A 17,270-nucleotide genomic window follows, 5' to 3' on the forward strand; every position below is an offset into this window, starting at 1 on the left:
ACATATACTATAATGATGCCGATGCTTAATCAACAGACAATAATACATAATCAGACTTTAAAAAGTACTTTTTAAACTACTCTTGATGAGACTACAGTAACTTTCTTTATTGATTACATGATACAGGTGGGCGACACAGTGGCATAGTAGGTAGTGCTGTCGCCTCACAGTAAAAAGGTTCAAGCCTGAGCTGGGTTAGTTGGCGTTTCTGTGAGGAGTTTGCATGTTCTCCCTGCGTTCGCGTGGGTTTCCTCCGGGTGCTCCGGTTTCCCCCACAGTCCAAAGACATGCGGTACAGGTGAATTGCGTAGCCTAAATTGTCCGTAGTGTATGAGTGTGAATGAATGTGTATGGATGTTTCCCAGAGATGGGTTGCAGCTGGAAGGGCATCCACTGCATAAAACGTGCTGTAAAAGTTGGCGGTTCATTTCGCTGTGGTGACCCCGGATAAATAAAGATTAACAAAGTCTAAAGCAAATGGTGCAAAAGAATTGTGGTGTCCGAATTCACTTTTGCTATTTTAAGGATGGTGTTACGTCCCGACCAGTCTAGGGTTGGTGGGAACAATAACAAGTGTAAAAAAACAAAGAAATAAACTCAAATACTCAATTTAGGGTTTTCCCCTTCTCCTGTCCCAACTCACAATAATCACAACGCTGATCAAGTAGTAACAATATTTATTATTTTTTTAGACAACAAAGATAGAAGCATCTCTTCGGAAGGGAATCCAGGCCAAAATAATAAACAAAAAGACAGCTAACTTGCGGGGAAATAATTCTAACTTACCTGCTCAAATAAAAGTACCCCAAATAAAATTACAGCAAACTTCCTTTTCTCCCTTGCTGCCACAAACCAGGAGAAAACGTTTTAAAGTAAATGTTTCTAACCAAAAATAATATATATAAATATTTAATCAGAAAACACAATAGGTTCAGATTTAACAGAGAGCCGTTTTAGAAAATAATTAAATTGTTAGTAACAGAAATCGATCAATTCACACCAAGTCAACCAACAATTTGGGGCAGGTGATAGGAGACGCTCGGAACAACAGCGGCGGCGATGATGACGGAGATTTGTGACCTGCACCGAGCAGAAAGATCTCCCCATTGTTCCTCTCCTCCAGCTTATATATGCTCCCACATGCAACACGGCTGGACCGCAATTAAGCGCAACTCTAGAGAGAGGGGGATAGAGAGAGAAAGAAAGCTGCGCATGCTCCACAGCGCACAACACAACAACAGCTCCAAATGCATAAACAAAACACAAATCTATATATATATAATATTTATATATATAAAATAAACAAACAAATAATTATTACGTTCTACAACGTAACAATGGAAAAAAACAATTTATGCACTCAACGCATAGTCTAAAAGGGTTGTTTTTATTCTCTTAATGAGTATTGGGTGTGTTTTGGGGATAATATGCATTAAACTAATGCATCAACTAATATCAATTAATCCAGCCATAACCACTTTTATAATAAACCTCTCGGTTATAAACAGTTAATTTCAAATTTTTCCATTGATAATATGCACTTCTAACATTTATTATAATTAAATATTTGATGTAGCAGAAATATTTGAATTTGAATTGAATTTCATGTTTTTCAATATTGACATTTTGTAATGTCTTTTGTGTTTTTTTTTCTTTTTTTAAACAATAACAGCAATATTAACATTAGCGTTTTTATGTATGAATGATCCATAAGCTGCAAAAAAGTAATCTAAATGTAATCCAAAAGTAGTCAGATTACATTACCTTAAATATGTGATCTTCAACAAATTTTAGTCTAATGTAAGTGAATTTTGCAATGTAATTTGTAATCAGTAACTGATTACAATTCAAAAGTTATCTACCCAGCTGCAATCATGGATTTGGCTTCCCACAGTTAATACACTGTAGCACAGTAGTGAGAAGCAGAGATTTCATCATTTAACAGGCACACAGACGACTGAGCTCCATAAACTGCTGGTTTTAGCAGCGGAGTCTGTGATGAGAAGGTGTTTTGGTGAATATGGCAGTGACACTGACAGCAGCAGTGCATTACATCAGCTGCCTGCAGCAAAAGCCCTAGGGCCCGAATGAACAAAACATCAGCCACAGTCTATATGAGCAGACCAGAGGCGCACACAAACACACTGGACACAATCAGGTATGAGGAACCGATGTGTTTTGATGATGATATGTTCTGATATGATAATGATATGATAATGTTTTGATATTATATTATATTATATTATATTATATTATATTATATTATATTATATTATATTATATTATATTATATTATTCCGCAACCCATCTCTGTGAAACATCCACACACACTCTCATACACTACAGACAATTAGGCCTACCCATGTCTTTGGACTGTGGGGAAACCGGAGCACCCGGAGGAAACCCACTCGAACGCAAGGAGAACATGCAAACTCCACACAGAAACGCCAACTGAGCCAAGGCTCAAACCAGCGACCCAGCGACCTTCTTGCTGTGAGGCGACAGCACTACCTACTGTGCCACTGCGTCGCAAATTATATTATATTATATTATATTATATTATATTATATTATATTATATTATATTATATTATATTATATTATATTATATTAATATATTGTATTATCCATGAGAAGTCTAAGGTTGCAATAAAACATGACTTTCAAAACATTCACCTTCTGAAGGTCATGTTCTTAATTTATCACTTCAAAAGACAATAAAATGATATTGTATTATATTACAATCATTCTATTCTATTCTATTCTATTCTATTCTATTCTATTCTATTCTATTCTATTCTATTCTATTCTATGAAATGCTTCATTGACATAAACATTTCAAAATATGCTTTAGCTCAATATCACACATATTTTCCTGATTGAATATTGACCTAGAAATACTGCAGTTTTTTGTCAGTGTGATTTCAGACGTCTGGATGTCTCAGTACTGTACGTGTGCTATGCGTTGTGCATGTTGGATGTGATTTTTATCATCTAGCCTTTGATTATCTGCCTGTCTGTGCAATGCAATGCTATAGGGACAAAATTGTTTTCCAAAGCAATTTGCAATTTAGACCAAATGTCATCAGCGCTACTGGATCAAATTACAGGCATTAGTCAGTCACCGATTTCATTCACACCTCTCATTTGGATCTCATGTCTATAATTCTCAGCATTCAAGTCAAGTCTTGATGTAATTCATGTCCAATGCTTCCCTTGAGCAAAACACCAAAACCGACAAAAAGAAGCACAGAAGAGACTGTCAATATCCCTCGACTGTGGCCATCTGAATGTACAACTAATGCTCTGTCTCTTCAGAAAATCCATTATTAGCATGTAAACAGGGCCTGTGTTTGCAGAGAACAAGGGTCTGGAGAGACTAAAACTGTGCCCAATATCCAGATAGCCTTTTGAAAAGGACTGCACATAGAATCAGTTGACTCCAGGGGGTTTCATTGATTTACATGACTTTTTCCTGATTACTTTCAATCAATCAATCAATCAATCAATCAATCAATCAATCAATCAATCAATCAATCAATCAATCAATCAATCAATCAATCAATCAATCAACCAAATCAATCAAATCAATCAAATCAATCAACCAATCAATCAATCAATCAATCAATCAACCATTCAATCAATCAATCAATCAATCAATCAAATCAATCAATCAATATTTCGAACAAAAATTAAAAAAAAAAAGTTAAAGTATTTTTTACATAAAATAAAATTAAATTAAATTAAATTTAAATAAATGAAAAATTTAAAAAAATTAAAAGTTAAAAAATAAATAAATAAATAAATAAAATAAGGTTTACTTCTATACTTCCAGAGTTGATTGATTACTTTCAGAACTGCAAACATGCTTTTGTACAAAAGGTTTTCTAAAATAAAATAAAATAAAATAAAATAAAAATGTATAAATCACATTTCCACAGTTAATTGATTACTGTAAATAATTGTATACACACACACACACACACACACACACACAAACATAATACAGCTATATGGCATAATATCAACTTTTAAAAAGCAAAAATGTTTATCTTGAATGTCCCTGTCTGCCATCAGCACCTCTTTTTGGAATGAAGGTGAGAAAGACGAGAGCTGTCATCAGCATTAGTAGCTGAAATGATGCAATTTTATCAGCGAGTTGAACAGCATTTTGCCATTGGGGTGATATGTGAGCAGTGACTTATGGGAAATAGCATGGCTATGTGTTATTAGCACTTGTTGAGTTATTGCTTTAGATACAATCTCATAACTGTCATAGCCACCATAGCTGTGCACTCAATGAAATTGCTCCAAATCTCATATCTTTCCCTCTCTTTGTTCCTCTCAACGTGTTTCCTTTCTTTCACCTTTCTTTCTTTCTTTGAAATGCTTTGGATGTACCATGAATGTATTTCCGTTGTTAAAACGCTACGCTATCCGGTGTAGATTTGTTCTTTGCAATCGCACGTTATAAGTGGCGCTGGTTAAAATCTGACAACGGATCAATTTGACCATGGGATTATATGTTGTGTTTGTTCTGGTCAACAAAAGAGAGGAAGATACTTATCGTTTCCTATTCATCTTACAACAGACAGGCATCAAGAAAGCAGGCAGATTTTCCTTCACCCCTTTCTGACAGATTTGCTGCCATATGTCTAATATATTTCAGGTCAGATGTTTTAGCGTGTTGCTAGCATGAATGAACATGATGGTGGAATTTTTAACAAACTGCTGATTTGCTTGATTTTAGCATTTTAGCACACTGCTAGCATGAAGTAACATCTAGGTTGAAAGAAAGAAAGAAAGAAAGAAAGAAAGAAAGAAAGAAAGAAAGAAAGAAAGAAAGAAAGAAAGAAAGAAAGAAAGAAAGAAAGAAAGAAATATGGCTAATACTGTATGTCAATAACATGAATCAGCATGTTAATTAGCATGGTATAGTTTTGACTATGAACATGAAAGAAAAAAAGAAAGAAAGAAAGAAAGAAAGAAAGAAAGAAAGAAAGAAAGAAAGAAAGAAAGAAAGAAAGAAAGAAAGAAATATGGCTAATACTGTATGTCAATAACATGAATCAGCATGTTAATTAGCATGGTATAGTTTTGACTATGAACATGAAAGAAAGAAAGAAAGAAAGAAAGAAAGAAAGAAAGAAAGAAAGAAAGAAAGAAAGAAAGAAAGAAAGAAAGAAAGAAAGAAAGAAAGAAAGAAAGAAAGAAAGAAAGAAAGAAATATGGCTAAGACTGTATGTCAATAACATGAATCAGCATGTTAATTAGCATGGTATAGTTTTGACTATGAACATGGCTAACATGAAGTAGCATGTAAATTAGCATGGGATAAGAAAGAAAGAAAGAAAGAAAGAAAGAAAGAAAGAAAGAAAGAAAGAAAGAAAGAAAGAAAGAAAGAAAGAAAGAAAGAAAGAAAGAAAGAAAGAAAGAAAGAAAGAAAGAAAGAAAGAAAGAAAGAAAGAAATGCTATAGGCCATTTTAAGTCTTGACTATTATGTTATGTATCTTTGAGGAATAGTTTTCCGTATGAATAAAATGACTAATAAATACACTTTCTTACATGTTTTTAGCAATTTTGCACATTGCTAAAATGAATTAGCATGTTTTCAACACATTTTAAGCTGCTAGCCCACATTAGCATGTAGTGAAGGTTTTAAAATATTCAGTTAACTATATTTTTAACATTCCAAACAGAAGGTTTTAGGAGAAAGTCATAATGTAAAATTGTAAAGTAAGTTGTTAAGTCTTTAACAACATATTGTAACCACATACAAAAAAAAAAGTTTAGGGTCATTAGGAATTTTTTCAACCACTGCTCAGTCTGAAAACATACCCCTACATACATTTTTGGAGAGCACCAAATACATCCTAGGAACTACATTCTTTGTAGATTTTGTTTCTGCAAATCCACTAGAGGCCTCTGTGTACGCTTTTCCATATCTCAAATTTATTTTGCATGTGCCTTTTGCACCTGCTGTTCTTGCATAATCCACCAGAGGCCACTGTCGACTAACTGACTGAATGATTGATAAACAGACCCACGCTCCACCTTTTCTAAACCCAACCAATAGTGTTTTCAAAAGCACCAATTGACCAGCCCACCTACTTTCCTTAACAGTGACAGAAAAGCCCTCTTCTGATTTTTACCGTGTTTTACTACATCCTCACCCTGTTATTTACTTGTTTATTTTATTTTTTGGCTTCTGTTTTTTTTTACCCCGTCGCCGTGGTAAACTCCTTTCTACATCCCAAGTTCACTAAAGTACGCGGCGAGTTAACTGGACAAACTGGTAACAGCATCCATACAGAGGTAAGCGGTCAGCTGGTAAGCACGAAAAGAAATGTGGTCATATCGCCCCATAGCGTTCATTTTAAAGACGAAAGGCAGCCATATGTACTTCTCAAGAACTGTATTTAGGGCTACAGGTTTCAGAATAAGCCTATGTTGAATTTTTTTATATATATTGCGTATGTACAGTTGAAACCAAAAGTTTACATACTCTCTAAAAAAAGGAACATAACCATTTTTTTAAATGTCTTGTGTTAAATACTAAATGTTTACTATTTTAGGTTCATTAGGATTACCTAAATGATTTACATTTGCTAAATGCCAGAATAATGAGAGAATTTTTTTTTTTTTAGAATTTTTTTTTATTAATTTCTAGACAGTGAAAAGTTTACATACATTTCCCTAGTCTTTTTTTGGCATTGCTTTTAAACTGTTTAACTTTGGTCAAATGTTTTGGGTATCCTTCCACAAGCTTCTTACAATAGTTTGAAGGAATTTTGGCCCATTGCTCCTGACAGAAATGATGTAACCAGTCAGATTTGTTGGCTGTCTTGCTCGCACAAGCTTTTTAACTCTGCCCACAAATTTTCTATAGGATTGAGATCAGGGCTTTGAGATGGCCTCTCCAAAACATTCACTCTGTTATTCTTTAAGCACATTTTAACTAATTTGGCAGTATGCTTAGGGTCGTGGTCTGTTTAGACCCATTTGTGGCCTGGTTTTAATTTCCTGGCTGATGTCTTGAGATGTTGCTTCAGTATTTCAACATAATGTTTTTTTCTTTATGATGCCATCTATACTGTGAAGTGGACCAGTCCTTCCTGCAGCAAACCAGCTCCATACTTCACAGTTGGGATGGTGTTCCTAGGCTTGTAAGCTTTCCCCCTTGTCCTCCAAATGTAACACTGGTCATTATGGTCAAACAGTTAAATCTTAGTTCTATCAGACCACAGAACATGTCTTCAAAAAATATTCTTTTCCCCGGTGTAATTTAGCAAATTGTAATATGTCTTTTTTTTTTTTTTCTGGCTCGTTGATTTTCCCATGTTGTCACACAAGGAAGCAGTGTGTTTGAGGTTTTCCTTAAATACTATTCTACAGTTGTGTCTCCAATTAACTCAAATGTTGTCAATTAGCCAATCAGAAACTTCCAAAACCTTAGCACTATCATCTGATCTTTTTCAGAGGTATAATAATCTTATTGTATGTAAACTTGATTTTCAAGAAAAGTTAAACCAATTTCTCAAAAAATCTCTCTTATTATTCTGCTATTAAGCATAACAGAAACAAATTTGATAATCTTAACCTACCTAAAAAAGAAAATGTTTAGTCACATTAACATCTGACTTTTTTTTTAAATGGTTATGTGCCTATATATAGCATATATATATATATATATATATATATATATATATATATATATATATATATATATATATATATATATATATATATATATATATATATATATATATATATACACAGTGTGTGTGAACTTCTGGTTTCAAATGTATATGTTGTACGTTTTAAAGAAAATAATAATTTTATTTAAAATTGATTTAATTAGTTTCTACAGAATACCAATCACCAACATATCCTTAAAACAAAGTATCATGTTTTTTAGAAAAAAGTAAAGTAAAATAACCAACTGTTTCATTATTGATAATAGTTTCATTATTGACATGTGGCACTGAAGTCTGATTCAACTTTTCATCAAAGGAATAATTTTTATTTTTTTTTAGTTATTTTAACTGAGAAAACCTCACCCAAAATTGTGAGTGATAGTGGAAATAGATATATACTTTAAAAAGCTATATATTAAAATCCACATTCTTCTGACTGAACCTTTATGGATCCCCTTCGGGTGTGGACTGCCAGCTAAAAACACTGGCTCTAGAGGAAAGGCTTAGTCAAGAGAGTGCTGTCCGATTGAAAATAAATAAATAAATAAATAAAATATCAAATTTATGTTTTCTTTGAAATGGACTAACGTATGTTCTCTAAGCTTCAGGGATTACCCATAACTATCCTTTATACATCAGCTGAATCATAAGATGGAAAAGCAAGAGAACATCAAAGACGAGGAACATAAAAAATATAAATGCTCCAGATGGGAACAGCAGCAGGAGTGCAACCTCTACACAATGCAGAGCTCCAGCCCCGCGCATCAACTCCACTGATGGAAATCACAAGCTCTTTCTCATATATTTATTTAGCAAACATACTGGCAAACAGCTAAAAATCCAGACTTTATACATGCCCAAGGACACACTATTGATGGAGCAGGACTGTGATTGCAGTCACTCTTCAGCTACTGCATCACACCTACTTAACCAGCACTCTTTATGTAAGCGGCTCATTTGGCAGTGCATGTTAAAGTGAGCAGATAAACAGTGAAAATACATTTATAATATATATATATATATATATATATATATATATATATATATATATATATATATATATATATATATATATATATATATATATATATATATATATATATATATATATAAAGACAAAAATATGCAACTCGCTTAAACTTTTATACTGGACTGGGGTCTTATTTATAAAACTTTGCGTTGAAAGCTTACTAAAAGTACAAGTATGCCAGCATAAATGTTAATTGTTTATTTATGATTATGCCTGATATACGAAATATGAAGAATGGCTAAATTAAATCAATATTTAAGTCAACGTGTTCATAAATGTGTTCACAGCATATTTGTAAGCTATATGTTTAGGCTTCTATTTTAAGTGGATCACACAAAGCCAGATTTGACATGTTACTAGCATGAATTTATATGTTGTAGTCATGTTTCTACACATTTTAGCCATGGCTAAGATGCTTGAGCACATTGCTAGCATGATTTACCATGTTGCTGGCATGTTTCTACACATTTTAGCTCATGGCTAAGAGGCTTTAACACAGGGGTATTCAAACTTGGTCCTGCAGGGCCTGTGTCCTGGAGAGTTTATCTCCAACTTGCTTCAACAGACCTGTCAGGAAGCTTTTAGTATATCTAGTAAAAGCTTGATTAGCTAGTTCGGGTGTGTTTGATTATGGTTGAAGCTAAACTCTCCAGGACACTGTTTAGACATCCCTTTAACACATTGTTGACATAATTTAGCATGTTGTTGACATGTTTCTACACATTTTAGCTCATGGCTAAGATGTTTTAACACATTGTTGGCATGGTTTAAGCTGTTGTTGGCATGTTTCTACACATTTTAGCTCATGGTTGAAATGCTTTAACACATTGTTAGCATGAATAAACATGTTGTTGTTATGTTTATACACTAATTAGCTCATGGCTAAGATGCTTTAACACACTGTTGGCATGATTTAACATGTCGTTGGCATTTCTCTACAACATTAAGCTTAGAGTTAAAATGATTTAGCACATTGCTAGCATGATTTAACATGCTGTCCTGTTTATACACAGTTAAGCTCTTGGCTAAGATGATTTAACACATTTGGCATGATTTATCATGTTGACATGTTTCTACACATTTTAGCTCATGCCTAATGCTTTAACACATTGTTGGCATGATTTAACATGTTGCTGTCATGTGTATACACCATTTAGCTTATGGCTAAGATGCTTTACCACATTTTTGGCATGGTTTAACATGTTGTTGACATGTTTCTACACATTTAAGCTCATGGCTAAGATGTTTTAACACATTGTTGGCATGATTTAAGCTGTTGTTGGCATGTTTCTACACATTTTAGCTCATGGTTAAGATGATTAACACATTGTTAGCATGGGTTAACATGTTGTTGTCATGTTTATACTTCATTTAGCTCATGGTTATGAGGTTTTAGCACATTGCTAGTATAATTTAATATGTTGCTGTCATGTTTAAAAACTATTTAGCTCATGACTAAGATGCTTTAGCACATTGCTAGCATAGATTAACACAGGGGTAGGCAAACTCGGTTCGAGGGCCGGTGTCCTGCACAGTTTAGCTCCAACTCTAATCATACACCCCTGCTTATAGATTTCTAGTGATTTTGAAGACACTGATTGGCATGTTCAGATGTTTTTGATTAGAGTTGGAGCTGAACTATGCAGGACACCGGCCCTCCAGGAACGAGTTTGCCTACCCCTGGCTTAACATGTTGTTGTCATGTTTATACACCATTGAGCTCATGGCCAAGATGCTTTAACACATTGCTAGCATGATTTAACATGTTGCTGCAATGTATCTATACATTTTAGCTCATAGCTAGGGCCAGACGGAATCTGCGGACGTTTTTTGCTATTTCTGCTGAGAATTTTGGTAAAAATCTGCGGATTTCTGAGGAATTATTTTGGGAGTATCCAACGGAGTATCATAACTTACACTTTAAAGGGCACCTAGGTTACCCCTTTTTTCAGATTTAATATAAGTCTTTTGCGTCTCTAGAATGTGTATATAAAGTTTCAGATGAAAATACCCATCAGATTTTTCATTATACCTTTTACAAGATGCTGTTTTATACTGATTTCCAGCAGGGGGTGGTTTTGTCGTACTGCGCCTTTAAGACGATTCTTTCCCGCCCACTATTTCTACATGCCTCCTCCCTCAGCTGCGTCAGACAACAGACAGACTTAAAGGAAGAAGGTCTCACGTAGCGTTTGTGAGATACTACAGTAAGAACTAACCTTTACTAATCAGTATTGTGAAGTTGCATTGATGAGTCACACACAATATCGTTACAAAGTTAACGCGCGCGCGCACACACACACACACACACCACAGATGACACACACACACACAGGCAGGCAGACAGAGCGCGCTTAGCTTAGTTAAGACTAACCTCAAGAACTGTGTGGATATCTGTTATGCTAATGTACAAAATAAACCTGATTTAACTTGAGTTAAAAACAACTGATTTAACGGGATTGAAGCGTCTTCTTTTATAATTGTTCTGACACGCGGCTGTGCTGATGAAGTAAAGCTGAAGTAAAACGCTGTAATTAATTACACACATACTCTGTTTTAAAACACTTTAAACATGTGAAACTTACTCTTAATCACATTTGATGATGATTGCTGATCCTAGCGAACAGAACAGACCTTTTATTCCCGGTTGCTTTGCGTATGTCTGCCTGGTCTTGTTGACATATACACGCGACTACCGGAACATGTTAATGCGCGCAGCTGCCAATCAATTCGGTGGGCGGGGGGGATCACACACCTACGTAATAGTGCGATCGATTTGAAAACAGCTCCAATTGGCCGACCCTTTTTTTTGTAGTTAAATTGAAAAAAAGGACTGGGTGTGTTCAAATCACCCCAGTATGACGGTCTATACACTATACCAACACACAGATCTGTCCAAACAGCTTGAAAAGTAGATTTTTTACCATAGGTGCCCTTTAATATATTAAATAAAAAGTAATAAATTACTGAATAAAAACTGAATAAATTCCGATTTACACATTTACTCAAGTAAATAAACAGAATTTATAATGGGCTAAAAAACTGCAGAAATCTGTGGAATTCTGCGGAAAATCTGCGGAATTCTGCACGCACAGATTCCGTGTGGGCCTACTCATAGCTAACATGTTTTACACACTGATTGATTGATTGATTTAACATGTTGCCAGCATGTTTTTACACATTTTAGCACACACATTGTTAGCCTGACCTATCTAGTATTTTTAACACAACATTTGAATACATTAATGTTACTAGCATCTTTCAGCATGTTACTAGAATGAATTAGCATGTTTTAGGATGTTTTAAAATATGACTATGATTTTCTTTTAGCATGTCGATGTCATAAATTATGTATAATCATGTGTGTATTTTTAACACACACACACATGCATGCACACACCCACACACACAGCCTGTATAATTAATAACAGGAGATCATAAATAAAATGAATCCCTAAGAGATGAACTTATATGTAATTAATTAAATAAATATTATTAATTAAACAGTTATTATACAGTATTTGGGGTGACACAGTGGCTCTTTGGTTGGCAGTATCACCTCGCAGCAAGAAGGTCGCTGGCTCGAGCCCTGTCTGGGTCAGCTGGCATTTGTGTGTGGAGTTTGCATGTTCTTCCTGTGTTAGCATGGTTTCTTTCTTGTCCTCCTTTAATTTACCCCACAGTCCAAAGACATATTATTAGTACTATTAGTACTATTCATTTTAATATTATTATATTATAGTATTACTACTACTACTAATGAATGCAACAAAATAAAAATAAAAAAACACAAAACAAAAACTACTTTAATGTTTACAAAAGTTCCAGCTCTTAATCTTAACAAACCAATATCAAATATCATTTGCAATCTAATCTCCTCCTTTTACTGTCCATTCAGTAAAACCCACTGTAGTCAACACCATCATCAGTGAACGAAATCCACTGTCACATCAACATAAAGTGGCACTTATTGCGGGATAACATGCTGCATAAACCCATCTGTCAGGATGGCAATATTGAATGATAACACAACGTGACTTAAGCCACGACTGGTCACAAGAGACGAACAGATTGGAGAAGGGCAAGGCAAGGTTGGCTGCAGATTAGAAGTGAAATGAACAGCCCTTGGAAGGATGAATTATAACAAAGATAGTGGGGTTTGAGTGGTTGGGGAGGAAGAGATGTGTCACTTATGGAGAGATAAAACAGAGAGAAGTGGAGAAGGGTTTTATCCCATCGCTGAACGCCTGATAGTCAGAGGCTTTTAAGTGCAGAGTGACCCATTCTCACCAAATCCTCTGCTTAGACACTTACGGTCATATTTCCCTTATTAAAATAGGGTTACACAAAGATTAATAGCACTTTAAGCAAATATGATTTAAATGATGAACGGTCACAGGATGTCAGTAGTATCTGCAGACTAGAAAACAATTTAGTCACATGACCAGCAATGTTTTCAACTAAAAATACTGTGTTGAAACTTTGTTTTTGTTTCTGTTACAAAGTTTATAGATAGATGCTAATACTTAAAAATGATGGCAGTACAGTAGCTTACTGTACTTTAGGAATGTTTGTAACATATATTTAAGGTTAAACTCTGGCAACCATAGATGCCAGTTTTTTTAACTATACATTTTACAGATATTTTCACTTTTTTAACACACACACACACACACACACACACACACACACACACACACACACACACACACACACACACACACACACACACACACACACACAGAGATTATGTAATAAATATAAAGATAATACTCAAGCCTGAGTCAACAGTACAGTCCAGAAATGGTACAGTACAGATCAGCAAGTCAGCAATTCAGTACTTCAAACAGAATGAGAGCGGATGAACAATATGTCCAAACAAGCAGTTCCTGCTGGAGCAAACTGCAAACAACAAAGAGGGGAAAAAAACATGGCTACTTTATAAATCCACACAGAAAAAAAGTTATTTAATAAACAACAACAACAAACAACAACAATTTAAAAAACACAGTTTTATTATTATTATTATTTTAACACTCCACAGGATTTTTGTTGTTTGTTTTGACTTTATATTATTATTATTATTATTATTATTATTAGTAGTAGTAGTAGTAGTAGTATTATTTTATGTTTATATTATTTTATGGTTTTATTTTAGCAACAATAATAATAAAACAAGCAAAAAGGAAAAAAACCTTAATCCAAGAATCAACATTAAAAACATTAAAAACAACTTAACAGTGTGCCTGTTTTTGAATTTATATTTTAAATTATTATTATTATTCATTCATTCATTTTCTTGTAGGCTTAGTCCCTTTATTAATCTGGGGCCGCCACAGCGGAATGAACCGCCAACTTATCCAGCAAGTTTTTACGCAGCGGATGCCCTTCCAGCCGCAACCCATCTCTGGGAAAGATCCACACATACACACACACTCATACATTATGGACAATTTAGCTTACCCAATTCACCTGTACCGGATGTCTTTGAACTGTGGGGGAAACCAGAGTACCCGGAGAAAACCCACGCGAACACAGGGAGAACATGCAAACTCCACACAGAAATGCCAACTGAGCCGAGGATCAAACCAGCGACCTTTTTGCGAACGTGCTACCTACTGCGCCACTGCGTGGTTATTTTATTATTATTTTTATTATATTATTATTGTTATTATTATTATTATTTATGTTTTTTTTTCATTTTAGCAACAAATAAAACAAGAAAAATTAACAAACCCAAATCCCCTTCATGAATCAACAAAAAAATATGTTTAATAAAGCGAAAAACAACAATTACATTACATTACAACAACAACTTAACTGTGTGCATTTTTTTACTGATACGTTTTATTATTATTATTGTTCATTCATTCGTTCGTTCATTCATTCATTAGTTCTTCCATTAATTTATTTATTCAATCATTTTTTTTTTCTGCATAGTCCCTTTTTTAATCTGGTGTCACCACAGCGGAATGAACCGCCAACTTTTCCAGCATATGTTCTAGGCAGCAATGCCCTTCCAGCCGCAACCCATCACTGGTAATTATTATGATTATTATTTTTTTATTAATATTATTCTTATTCTTCTTCTTCTTCTTCTTCTTCTTCTTCTTATTATTATTATTATTATTATTCATATTATTATTATTTACATTTTACAACAATAACAAATTAAACAAATAAAAAAGAACAAATCCAAACGCACAAAATAAATTCACACTGAAAAAAAGTCCTTTAATAAAGCAAAAACAACAAATAGGTCAATATGCATCCAGACACAACAAAAACATTTTTGCAGAGAATATATAAAAGCCCAAACAATCCCCAGACAAAGCCATTTGTTGGGGTTCAACGCCCTGCTCAACATGCCATAATTGTCAATGTCCAATCATGCTTTTAAAATATCATCGGAAGCTTTTATTGATGGCGTGAATGTGTGTGTGTGTGTGTGTGTGTGTGTGTGCGTGTTGTATTTTTTTCATTATCAGGAGCATGACTAACATCATCACACAGAGAGTGATGGGTAGAATTAATATTGCTGGTGGCCCGCAGGGACAAAACTGCCCTCGCCTTTCCAGATGCCTTTGAGCTCGGCCGACTCAGAGGTCAGCGGCTCATTTTACACAGACAAAAATCTATTACAAAACCCATCTTTCCACACAAAGACTTATACCCAGAGGAGGAGAGTGAGGTTTCTTTAATTGTTTCTCTTCTGCCACACAGCTGACCCAAATAGCTGCGGTCCGCACCGTAAAGATAAGCGCAGGATGGCCATTGATCTGACTCAAAACTTCAGGCCGCTGGAGGACGCAGAGTCAGAAAGGGCAAGAGAGAGACGCTTCATTTCGACAGTAATGACCATGTTCCTCCATTGATTCGCAGCTGTCAAAAGCACTTAGACTGACCACAATTTGCGCCAACTGTGAGAAACGACAATCCTCGTGTGACCGCAAAGTTGTTAGACTGATGTTAAACTTTATTTTGCGAGCTGACAGCTTGTTTCTTTTTGTCTGTTTGAAAATATTACACTGCAAGACTGGTTTCAGGCAGTGGTTCTAAGAAACAAACAATTGAGCTGCAAATTAAGGTGTTAGACTGATTTCTGAAGGATCACGTGACACTAAAGACCAGGGTAATGATCCTAGGAATTCAAATTTGCAACAAATTAAAATAGTTATTTTAATCTGTTTTACAAAACTGTAGTTTTTTTTTTTTTTGTTAGTATGTGCATGTTAGTCTTAAGGTTATCTCTGGGCTAGATTGCTAAGACAATGAGAGTGCTCTAAAGGTATTTGGAAGATGTAAGAATTAGGTATGAGTGGATAACCAGCTTTATAAGAGTGTAAATTATCATATGCATTTGTTTATATGGCAGAAGCATGTCTTTTTCATCAAGAAGGTCTACACAGATTCTAACGGCAGATAGCCTACTAGCTATGTTTCCATCCAACGACGAAAATTAAATGTATGCGCATAACTGGAATATCGCATAAAAGACATGCAGATAAAGCAGCGTTTCCATCCAAGTAGTTTAGGAGGGCAAAATCAACACATCCTGATTAACTGGCTCCAAATATCAACAGTAAACATTTTACTTGCACCTCAGAAGATGATGCTGACACGCAATGAACTCGTGATGGTGCTTGAAGCCATCAGACGCAAGGCACATGCACATGCTCTTGACAGTTCTGGAGGTAATAATATTATAATACCACTAATACGGTGTTTTCAGAATGACCAAAACAACATATCAGATGTTTTACAATGTGCTTAGCCTGCTGGTTTATCCATTTACACATTTTTTATCATCACATTATCTCTTTTAACAAAATCATGTGACTTTTTTAATGCACATACTGGAATTTGTTCAGTGAAAGTGTTTCCATCAAAGTTTATGCACATCTTTTCTGCTTTTCTGCATCTTTTCTGTTTATGCACATTTATCCTGCTCAGTTTTGTGCATGGTTTTTATGCGCATTTTCAAAATGTATGCACATTCTGGTATCCAAAATGCGCATAAAAATAGTTGGATGGAAATGTAGCTACTGATAAGATCTGGACATGATTAATATGTGTGAGGACTTTGGGGGTTTTGTGATGTGGTCACATGTTGATTAGTCAGTTTGTATGTAAAAAATTTTAATGAAAGCTGCCCTTGTTTCCATTTTTGGTATAAGATTGCAGAAGCATGGTTTGACTAGAAATGCACGGTTTTTCACCATCATACTGATAACTTTTTAGTAATTCAGCAAAACTACAGTTCGTACTGCTGTTGTTAAAACCCATTTTTACAGCTTTAAGATTTACCATAGTTTGGAAAAGTAATGGTTTTAAAACTGCAAAAAAAATTCTGTTATACGGTTCCTAAGGTTTTTTTTTTTAGTTTTGTTTTTTTCCGTGTTTTTTTATGACTATTTAATGTACTTTGTTTAGGGCAACCATATCTCCAGCAGAAAAGGAGCCTCAACATCAAAAGCTACTGGTCAGCTCACGATTCTGAAAAACAAATCGCTTATGAATCAGCATCCAACTATAGAACTGAA

The 17,270-nt window shown here is 34.7% G+C and overlaps 1 protein-coding gene and 1 long non-coding RNA gene across 5 annotated transcripts in view; one reads left to right on the forward strand and one right to left on the reverse strand.

Moving 5' to 3' along the window:
- igsf21a (immunoglobin superfamily, member 21a) overlaps positions 1-17,270 on the reverse strand; it is a 425,352-nt gene that overhangs the window by 224,077 nt on the left and 184,005 nt on the right.
- LOC141376628 (uncharacterized) lies at positions 1,948-16,899 on the forward strand. The gene is made up of 3 exons (XR_012387206.1): positions 1,948-2,158; positions 15,216-15,332; positions 15,451-16,899. It is a non-coding gene; the product is annotated as an uncharacterized lncRNA (long non-coding RNA).

Source organism: Danio rerio, chromosome 11, assembly GCF_049306965.1.
Source record: "Danio rerio strain Tuebingen ecotype United States chromosome 11, GRCz12tu, whole genome shotgun sequence".
Lineage (NCBI taxonomy): Eukaryota > Metazoa > Chordata > Actinopteri > Cypriniformes > Danionidae > Danio > Danio rerio.